This window comes from Elephantulus edwardii, unplaced genomic scaffold, assembly GCF_000299155.1.
Source record: "Elephantulus edwardii isolate Elephantulus edwardi_28Jun2011 unplaced genomic scaffold, EleEdw1.0 scaffold00034, whole genome shotgun sequence".
In the NCBI taxonomy this organism is placed as follows: Eukaryota; Metazoa; Chordata; class Mammalia; order Macroscelidea; family Macroscelididae; genus Elephantulus; species Elephantulus edwardii.
In genome coordinates, this window is record NW_006399784.1 from 10665583 (window position 1) to 10677393 (window position 11811).

Below are 11811 nucleotides of genomic sequence, written 5' to 3' on the forward strand. Positions count from 1 at the left end.
GCTCACCTGTGAAGCAGTTAAATTTTGGAGGGTAAATTTTAGTTGAAAGTCTAGTATAAACTGTTTGGTTGTTTTTCATTTCACTTACAACCATGTGTGAGCTGATTGGATTTACTGGATTTAGCTAACAATCAGCTGCATTTTGGAAGCCTCTTGTTTAAGTCAATCAGGCACTGGTGGGTAGCCCATTGTATTCAAAAGCTGGTTGAGCCCTGACTAAGACTTCAGTTTGGAGGCTCATGTTTGAAACAGTTGGGTTCAGGAGAGTAGGTTCACTTGTTTTAGTTGAAAATCAGGTGTAAACTCTTTTCCTTTTCTCCCCCCGCCCCCGTTTTGCTATTGTTCAAAGATTAATGACAAAATTCCTGTGGACTGGAGGGCTCTGATCCAGCAGTCTCATACCAGTCATCCCGTGGAGAGGGGTTCTATGCCCTGATGAGGCTTTGTTTTAGTTGTTAAGTGTCATTGTGTTGATTTTGGTTACTAATGTGACCCCCATTTACAACAAAATAAAATAATAGCTGTTTCTGCACAATTCTCATGATTGCTGTACTTCAGCACACTGTGGCAATTATTGTGTCACTTCTTTTATTGATCTTCCTGCTTTTCTCTGACCCTTCATCAAATATCATGTTTTCCTCTAGAAGCTGGCACTTCCTAATATTATATCCAAAATTTATGGTGTGATATCTCAATATTCTCGTTTTCACAGTCAGTTCTTGGGTAGCTGATTAAGTCTTCAGAAGGAATTCACCTCAGTTCCAGTATTCTCATACTTGTGCTGATTAGCATGCTGAATACTTACACTGGAACCCTGGTGGCCTAATAGATAAGGAGTTTTACTGCCAACTGCAAGGCAAGTGGTTTGAATCCACTAGTGACTCTGCAGGAGAAAGATGGGCAATTACGTCCTGTGCAATTTATGTTGTTGTCATGTGCGATCGAGTCGCCTGTGACTCATAGCGACCCTATGTACAACAGACCTAAATCCAGCTTTATCTTGTGCCAATCTCACTGCCTCCAACACACCCATCCCAATTACCCCAGTCACTGAATGAATCCACCTCAAAGAGGGCCTTTCCCTCCTTCACTGTCCCTCCACCCTCCCAAGCATGATGTCCCTCTCCAAGGACCAGTCCCTTCTTACAACATGTACAAAGTATGTCAGATGAAGCCTCAGAATCCTTGCCTCCAAGGAGCAGCCGGTTTAACCCTCTCCAGGATGAATCTGTTTGTTTTCCTAGCAGTCCATGGTACCCTCAATACTCTTCTCCAGCACCACAGCTCAAAGGCATCAATTCTCCTTCTACCCTTCCTAGTCCTTGTCCAACTCTCTGATGCATAACAAGTGATTTCAAAGACCATGGCCTGTATCAGATGCACCTTAGACTCCAGAGTGACACCATACCATTGCTATTCAGTACTTTGGAGAGGTTACTAACAGCAGACTTTCCCATCGCAATACATCTTTTAATTTCCTGGTTCCTGGTGCCAAGAGTCTGAACTGTGGAGCCAATCAAACTAAAGTTGTTAACAATCTCAATATCTTCACCATCTATCCTGATACTGTCAATTGGTCCAGTGTTGAGAATCTTTGTGAAAATCCACTGGAAAGCCAGCTATAAGTTGGCTTTAAGTCAAAGATAATGAAAGAGAGAACACTTGTAATAATGTTATTGTTTCCTTTTCTCTTTGTAAATAGTTTATTATTTTTTGTATTACTGTTGAGAATGTACAAATCAAAATGTTATAGTAACACAGCCATCTCTACATACACAGTTTAATGATAATGACATTGATTATATTTAAACTGTACAACCCTTCTCATACTCCTTCCCTTAGTGGAAGTGGTTCCTTGCTCATTACAGAAACTCAATAAATACATAATCATTCAAATTGGTTTTGCCAGTTAGATTCCAGATAGACAGATCTTAAAAAAACCATATGGTCAAGGCAGACATTTTTAAATGGTTAAACTATAGTTTGATTTTAAGACTTTGATGTATAATTGTAGTTTAAAATTTTAATATCTCAGGGCAATAATTTCTAAAGTTTATTCTGCTTCCATGACAGATAGGCTTGTGATGGTGACGGTTTTGTGCTATCAGGCTGGCTCCAACTCACATTTAATCTATCAATAATAGAACAAAAATCTGTGCAATCTTCTGCTATCTGACAATCTCTGCTATTCTTAAACCCATTATTGCTATCATTGTGTTCAAACATTTTTTTCAGCGTCTTCTTCACCTTCAAAGACCCTCTACTTTTCAGATATGATGTCTTTCTCTGGTCAGCTTCTCCTGATAACATGCCCAAAGCATGGAAAATCAGGTCCTACCATCCTTGCTTCTCAAGAACACTCTAGCAGTACTTCTTACAACACAGATTTGGGTTTATGACAGTCTGTGATTTATTAACTATTCTTTCCAAAACCACAATTCAGAGTTAAAAATTATTTTTTAAATATTCCTTATCTCATTCTAATTTTCATATTCATAGGAAACAATTAAGAATACTATGGCTTGAATCAGGTACATCACCATCTTGGTAGTGAAACCCTTGCTCATAAGCACTTAAAGAGGACCGTGACTGTATTTTTGCCATTGCACTATGGAGAACACTATTTACATAGCTGGGATTAAAAATACAAGGAATATCAATAGAGATGTATATTTATTCCCTTTGCAAAAAAAAAATAAAAGTAACCATACATTGTGGAATTTTTCAAAAAATAACACTAATAATACAAGCAAGCAAAATTTTGCTGAACATTATCCAAAAATGACAGGAACAACTTATGTTTAAGAGGCAAAGGTAAGGAAAAGGAGGAAGTTTGAGCTGCTCTGGAAGAATTGGCAAAATACAAGACCCCAAGAATTGAGGGAATACTAACTGACATATTTCAATAAGCGGACGTAGCCCTGGAAGTGCTCACTAGGCTGTGCCAAAAAATCTGGAGGTCAATTACTTGGCCAAATGAGATCCATAAATATTTCCATTCCAAAAAAGAGGTAATTCAACAGAGTGTGGAAATCATCGAACAATATCACTAATATCACAATTAAGCAAAATCCTGCTGAAGATTATCTGAAAGCAACTGAAATAATACATCAATAGAGAAATACTAGAAATACAAGTTGAGTTTAGAAGAGGTTGTGGCACTAGTAATATCATTGCCAATGTCAGATGGATCTTGGCTGAAAGCAGAGGGTGCCAGAGTAATGTCTGCCTATGTTTCATTACCTATGCAAATGCGTTTGAATGTGTGAATCAGAACAAATTGTGGTTAACCTTGAGAAGAATAAGAATCCCAGAACATTTGATTAAGTTCATGTAAACCTATTTTGACCAGAAAGCAGGAAAACACTGCATGTTTAAAAATCAAGAAAGAGTATGTCAGGGATGTGTCCTATCTCCATAAATTTTCAATCTGTATACAGATCAGATCAATCAGGAGGCTGAACTTTATGACAAAGAATATAGCATGAAGATTGGAAGACTTATCAACATTCTGCTTTAGACAGAGGACACAACTTTGCTTACTGAAACAGAAGCTCCTGAAGTTTGCTGCAGAAGTTCAAAGTCGATTGTCTTCAATGTGAATTAAAGTGCAACATCAAGAAAACAGATTCGTTCCAATGGGCCAATGGGTAGCACATGAAAAATGGAGAAAAGATTGAGGTTGAGAACAATTTCAGTTTGTTTGATTCCACAATCAACACTCTTGGCACCAAGAGTCAGGGGAAAAATGCATTTGGGAAATCTGTTATCAGTGACATCTCCAAAGTGCTAAAGAACAATGATGGCAGTCTGCTGATAAGGTGTGCCTGATTCAGGTCATGGTCTTTGTAATTACTTGGACAATGACTAAGGATGACAGAAGAAGAATCAATGCTCTTGTGTGTGGTTCTGGAGAAGTCTTGAACAAACCATAGATCACAAGGGAACAGGTCTGTCCTAGAGAGGGTGAAACTAAGCTGCTACTTGGAGACAAGGATTTTGAAGTTCCATCTCACATACTTTGGGCTTGTTGCCGGAAGTCTAGCCTGAAGTCCCTCTAAGCATAAGAAGGACATCATCCTTGTAAGGGTAGAGGAACAGCACAGGAAAGGAAGATCACAGATCAAATAGATTGGCATAGTCATTGGGGTAGTAGCAGTAGGTGTTTTGAAGACAATGAGACTGGCTCAGGATAGGATAAGGTTCAGGGCTATTGTACATCAGTTTGTTATGGAATGCAGATGAGTCAATGGCACATAACTGCAACAACAGTGATTAAAATCTTCCCTTGGGGTAAAGGGTAAGGAAATGGACATGAATGGGAAGATGAGCAAAATACCACTAAAAAAAGAGAAGGTACAGAGAAGCACACAAGAAATGCTGTCAGGAACAGATATATAGGCAAACTGGCAAAGCGAACAGATAGTTGAAAATGATTATACCCGTGACAGATTGGGCAAAAGATATTTTTCATTCATATTAATATATGCTGTAAATGCATCCACATAATATAATCAACAAGAAGCAATGCTTTAAAAACTGCTTAATCAAAACCAAATACCCAGAAGAAATGATTTATCAGTTCTGGGGCCTTAGGACCACAGTCTTGGGGGCAATATCTAGTCTATCGGCATAGCATGGTCCGCAAAGACAATGTTCTATGTCCTACTTTATAGAAATGTCCAAGAATTTTAAAAAGTCTATTTTAATACTTCACTACAAGGAAAGTAAAGATACAACCAAATCCTGCTGCCATCTAGTCCCTTTCAGTTCATAATGATCCTACAGATTAGACTATAAACCCTGTAGAGTCTCTGTGGTTATAAATTTTTACAAGAGTTGTGGTGTTGTTGTTATTGTTATGGGCCATGGAGTTGGAATCAACATGTGGCTGATCTTCTAATGGGTTTTCAGAGGCTGTAAATTGTACAGAACAAGAATGTCCATTTTTCTCCTGCAGGACAGCTGGTGAGTTTGAACCATGTGCCTTTGCACTGGCAAGACAGTTCTATACCACGAGGTCACCAGAGCTCTTTAAAGAATAGACTGCCTTATCTTTCTCCCACAGAGTGGCCAGTAAGTTTGAACCATTGTACTTCTAGTCTAACATTAGTAACCTAATGCTGACTATAAAGTACCAACAGGGCTCCTGATGAGAATTTGATTTCTATAACCTCACCAACTGAATAAAATCTTATTTTTAATGTAATAAAGCTACATACATCAACCGAAGTAATGTTATGGGAATAATAAGTGGGTAAATTCTATATTGAACAAACTACTATTCCTGAAATTTTTCTATAATTTTAAAATGACACTTTCAATGACATTTTTTTGGGTGTTTTTTTGTTTTGTTTTGTTTTGTTTTTGTTTTTTTGGTTTTGTAGTTTATCATAGTCAACCAGTGAGGCAGTGAGGTGGTTGCTCATTAAACTTAGCGTCTGGCTGAGTGTGAAAGGAAAAGGAGGTTTGTGGGGGAGACAGCTTTTACGTCTGTATGGATGTTGGCAAAAAATAGAATGCGGAGGATAGAAAATTACTGGTTAGGTACTGTACATCCTGTTTGTGAAAAAGGCCTCTTTTTTAAATGAATGTCAATGAAATCTCTATTTTCCAAGCATCCTAGCTTATAGTCTCAATATATTCCAGCATTAATTATCACAAATGAAATGCTAAAAGAAAAAAAAAAGAACCCTAAAGGGGCTTTTATATAAATCCTCATGATACTTCTGTGTACCAGACCACTTAAATATTTATTTTGTTCTACTTAAATTATACCTCTTAAGGCTGGGTATAGAACTGTGCTGTACTTTACATTATTTCCCTTGTTTGGGGACACTGTTTCTGTTGTTAGGGTTCTCAAGTCGACTACAACTCATTGAAACCTTATGAACCATAGATCTGAACCTTGCTTTGTCCTGGGACATTTTTGTGATCTGTACCTTGCTCAAGCCCATTGATGCAGTCGCTGTGGTGATCTGTCTTGTTGAGGGTCTCTCTCTTTTGTGCTTTTCCTCCATCTTCCCCTCTTGATGTCGTTTTCCAAAGACTTGCCCCTTTTGAAGACATGCCCTTTCTTGCCTCCAAGAAGCACATTGGTTTCATTTCCTCCAAGACAGATTTGTTTGTTTTGTAGGCAGTCAATGAGATATTCAGTACTCTGCCACACTGAGTCTGTTTAGAGGAGGTTGTCTTTCCTCTTTTCAGTGATTAAGGCCATGCTTTGCCGAATAATTTTTTTTTCACATGCTACTTAATTGTTTTATCATTTTCCACAGTACTTCATTAGGCAGTAAGAAAAACAGGCTTAACCTGATAACAGAGATTAGAATTTGAACTTTCAGTTTTTCATGGAAAGAATATAGGTAATCTGTACCTTTTAGATTTAGATCCTCAGCAACTAGAATTGTAACTGACTTAATGAAAATTGGTTGGATTTGGTTTGGTTTGTTTTGATATTTATTTCTTTCGTATGCTGTAAATTTATTTTACATGTAATAAAGAAAATACAGCAATTAAGATATTTTAGAATATGACTTATAAAAAATGTTGTTGTTATTATGTTTTATTGAGTCACCTGAGACTCATAGCAACCTTGTATACAACAGCCCTAAACTCTGCCCTATACTATGCCAATCTCACTATCTCTGACACACCTATCCCCATTACCAGTCATTGAATCAATCCATCTCATCGAGGCTATCCCTCTCTTGTGCTGTCTTTTTGCCCTCCCAAGCATGACATCTCTAAGGACAGGTTTCTCCTTGCAACGTGTCCCAAGTATGTCAGATAAAGCTTCAGAATCCTTGACTCCACAGAGTAGCCTGTTCTCACTTTCTCTAGGACAAACTTGTTGTTCTCCTAAGTATATTCAAATACTCCATGGTATGTTCAGCACCACAACTCAATGGAATCAATTCTCCTTCTATCATCCCTAATTATTGTCCAACTTTCCTATGCATAGCAAGTAGTTACAAAGACCATGGCCTTAGTCTCCAGACAGACACCATTTCTCTTCAGTACACTAGAGAGGTCTTTGACAGCAGACTTTCCGATGCAATTCATCTTTTTATTTGCTGGCTGCTGGTATAAAGAGTGTTGATTGTAGAGGCAAGCAAATTGAAGCTATCAACAATCTCAATCTCTTCATCATCTATCATGATGCTGCCAATCAACCCGGTGGTAAGAATCTTTGTTTTCTTGATGTTGAACTTCACAGGAGACTTTAATACACCATTCTCACTAAAGGACAGGTAAACTGTCATCAACCATGATGCATGAGAAAACATCCAATTAACCACATTGACTTCATATGTGTATTCAGAGTACTTCACTCAACCAGAAGTCAATTTTCTTTGCAAGTACACATAGTACAGTCTCAAGAATGATCATAAATTGGAACACAAAAAAGCCTGAAAAAATTAAAACTATTGAAATAATACTAAGTATCTTCTCAGACCACAGTATCATAAAACTAGAATATCACAAGAGGATAAAGAATATAAAACCATCCATGTGGAAGTTAAATAACACCCTGATGAGTACAATTGGGTTAGAAAAGAAGAAAAAAATAAAAAGATTTCTTGAAATGAAAATACAACATATCAGAATCTCTGAGATCTGGCTAAAGCCATCCTCAGGGAGCAGTTTATAAGAATAGGCAAATACATAAAAAAGAAGAAAGGAGCAATATAAATGACTTAAATCAATATCTCTATCAAATATGAAAAACTCTAAGAGTTAATCCCAGAACCCCTAAAGGACAGGATATTATAAGGACAAGGGCTGAAATAAATGGGATAAAAAACAACAACAACAAAAAAAAACCCAACAATTGACACTTTAAAAAGAGCAGGGGCTGATTCTCTGTAAGAGTCAATAAAATAAGGAAACTACTGTCAAATTTAATAGAAGAAATAAAAGAGATCACACAAATAAGAAATGAAAGAGATTAAATCAAAACAGAATCAGCTGAAATAAAATAGATAATGGCAGAATATTATGAAAAGATGTACTCTCATAAGTTACAAAGTTTAGAGGAAATCGACAAATTTCTAGAAATCAACACCTTACCCAGATTGACACAGATAAATGTCAAACGCTTGAGCAGGTTAATAACAAAAGAAGAAATTAATCAGGTCATAAAAAAAGAGTTTCTCTACAGAAAAGTCCTGTTCCAGATACCTTCACAGATGAATTCTACCAAGCATTCGTAGATGAAGCATTACCAATCCTACTTAAACTATTTTTCAAAAAAATAGAAATAAAAGAAATATTCTCAGAATCATCCTATGAAGCAAGCATACTCTAATACCAAATCAGCCAAAGACATTACCAAAAAAAAGAAAATTATAAATTACATCCCATGAACATAGATGTAAATATCCTTAAACTTCTGTCACTCAAAACTATATTAAAAAAATAATTCACCATGATTAAGTGAGATCAATAATAGGTATGCAAGGATGGTTCTACAAAGAAAAATAATAAAAATAATTTATCACATTAACAAAGCAAAAAAGAACCACAGATCCAATCAATTGATGCAGATTGATGCAATTGACAAAGTCCAATAACCTTTTCTTTAAAAAAAAATTTTTTTTTAATTTCCTTGTTTTATGCCATCAAATTGGACCAGACTGGCACAGGAGATTGCCCTTCCTTAGTAGGGTATCTGGTGGATTTGAACCACACACCATTGAGATTATAGTGTACCTTCTTTGCCACTAGGCCACCAGAGGTCTTCCCTTCATAAAACATTTTGTTGAGTCATTAAAACACTCAAAAAGAGTGGCCCTGCCCACCTTGCTTCCAGTGGGTCCCTAAGCCTCTGCTCTGCCTAGTCTCTGTCCCCCAAGTTGGGCTGTGTCAGTGTTCTGGCACCTAGGCCAGTTTAGAGGCCAATCCTGATGGGCAAACCTTAGTGCACCAAGCCTATGCGAGGGGGTCTATTCCCCTTACCAGCCTTTATGTGGGTCGGGGCTTCCCCCTGAATGCCCTTTGAGTTATAGTCCCTTGTGCCACAGGCCAGGACTGTCACCCTGGGAGGTCCCTCTATCCCTGAGCCCTGCAGTACCAAATCCCCTGAGGCTGAGCTCTTCACCCCAACCTCACAGCCTCCACCTCATCTGCTTTCCCCTCCCCCTTTTTCTAAATTGTACCATTTTCTTCTGAAAAACCCAAATAAATCCTGAGCCTAAATATAATCCTAACCCGTATGGGGCAGGGGGGACAACACTAAACAAAATAGGAATAGAAGGGAATTACCTTAACATAATGAAAACTCAAAAGTCAACATCATTCTCAATGGAGAGAAACTAAAGGCAACCCCCTTGTGAACAGGAATCAAACAAGGTTGCCCACTATCACCTCTCTTATTCAATATTGTAATGGAAGTACTTGCTGAGGCAATACAACAAGAGAAGGAAAAAAGAGGCATAAATTGTCACTATATGCAGATAATATGATAATGTACATAGAAAATCTGAAATACTTAACAAAACAAACAAACAAACAAACAAAAAAACCCAAACAACTGTTAGAGCATGTAGACAAATTTATTAGAGTGGTAGGAATATACAGTATACAAGGATTTGTGGAATTTCTCTATATCAACAAAGAAAACTAAAGGAAAGGAAACTAAGAAAACAACATCATTTATGATAGCTAACCAAAAAGATTAAATATTTGGAAATAAACCAAACTAGAGACACGAAAGTGTCCTAGTGGTAAGAGGTTATGCTGCAATCCCAAAGGTACATATATAGTTCAAATCCATCAGCTATGCCAAGGGAGAAGGTTGAGTAATCTTTTTCCTTGCAAGTAACATTGCAATTATCATATAACCCCATTTGCAACAGGAAAATTTAATAGAACAGCAAGCAATAAATGTTGGAGAGGATGTGGAGAGATTGGAACACTCATACACAGCTGGTGGGGTTGTAAAATGAACAAACACTCCTGAGGGTAGTTTGACATTCAAAAAAGTTAAATGTAGAAATCCCATATAACTCAGTTATTGTACTGCTAGGAATATACCCCTAGGAAATTACTGAGAAATCAATGAAGCATTGTACACCTGTGCTCACAGCATCATTATTTACAATAGTAAGAAAATGGAAATAGTCCAAAAGTCCATTAACAAATTAATGGATTTAGAAATTGAGGTATATTCATGAAACAGACTACTATTCAGGACTAAGGAACAACAATTTTATAACATAGTATGTAACATGAAATATTCTACAGAGCATTAAGGTGAATGAAAGAACTCAGTCTTATAAAGACAAATACTGTATAAGAGCATTAGCATAAAAATAGAAGATTAATTGAGCAAGAGGTTCCAAAAGGGAAAAGAAAAGGTGAAAGTAGGTGAATAAAGGATAAAAAGGAAAATTACGAGGATAGTGGATGTTAGTAGGTGAATAGGGGAATAAAAGTTTAGGAAAGATTCAACATGGACTTTAAAAGATGGGGTAATAATAGGTATAAATAAATAGTAATAATATAAAATACAATATATATATATATATACATTTTTGGTATGAAACATCATATATACAAATGAAGCACAAAGCAAATGAAAGAGTGTATAAATATAATATGCATGCATGAAACACAATGTATATGATTTAGTGCATGCAAACCAATAAAAATAGTATGAGGAAAAGCCCTGCTATTGAGTCAAGTTCAAGAGACAGAGGTACTTCAAACTGTTTTCAAGACATTGTAGAAAACCCTCTTTCTTCCCGAGAGCACCTGGGAGATTTGAACTTCTCAATTTGCATTAATAGTCCAATAAATTTTACATTATGCCATATAATGCCTTAAAAGTAAAAATTATAGTAAAATAAGAGTCAAAATGCCTGCTGTGTAATTTCTGCCATCTTCTAGTTTATTTAGTATGAGTTTCTCCTTAACTTTTCAGAGCATTTGTCCACTTTTATAAAATATTAGTCACAAATATTTGAGGTACAGATGGAGATACAATGCTGAAAAATTGAAATGTAATTTTCTATAGATTATGTGGATTTTTTATAATAAAATGAAGATATTAAATCAATGATACAGATAGTGCTCTACTTAACTATTTCCAACACTTGGCTGAAAGAAGCAATTATGTGAGAAATGTCTGTGTTTTATTGACTATGCAAAGACATTTAACTGTGTGGATCACAACAAATTGTGGCTAAACATGAGAAGAATAGAAATCCCAGAAAACTTGAGTGTGCTCATGCAAAACTTATTTTAGGTTCAGGAAACAGTAATCAGAAAAGAACATGAAAACAAATGCATAGCTCAAAATAAAAGAAAAAGTGTTCACCCAGGGATGCATCCTTCCACCATATCTTTTCAATTTATATGTAGAACAGATAATTCGGGAGGCTGCACTTTTGAGGAGGAATATGGAATCAGGATTGGAATAAGACTCAGCAACAATCTTAGTTTTGAAAATGATGCAATCTTTTTGCCAAAACTGAGGAGGGCATGAAACATTTGCTGTAGAAGGTCAAATACTTCAGTTTCCAATATGGTTTGAAGCTAAACATCAAGAAAATAAAGATTCTCACCTCTGGGCCAATTGGTAGCATCATTATAGATGAAGAGATTGGTATTGTTAACTATTTCAGTTTGCTCATTTCTGTAATAAAAACTCTTATCCACAACATAAACAGTCTTCCCAGTATCCTGGAAAACCTACAACCAGGAGACGATAACATAGATGAATGGGACCTTCTAAGACTCAAATCCCTATGCACATCCAAAAACTTCTCCAGTAGGGTAAAAAGGGAAGCCACTGACTGGGAAAAA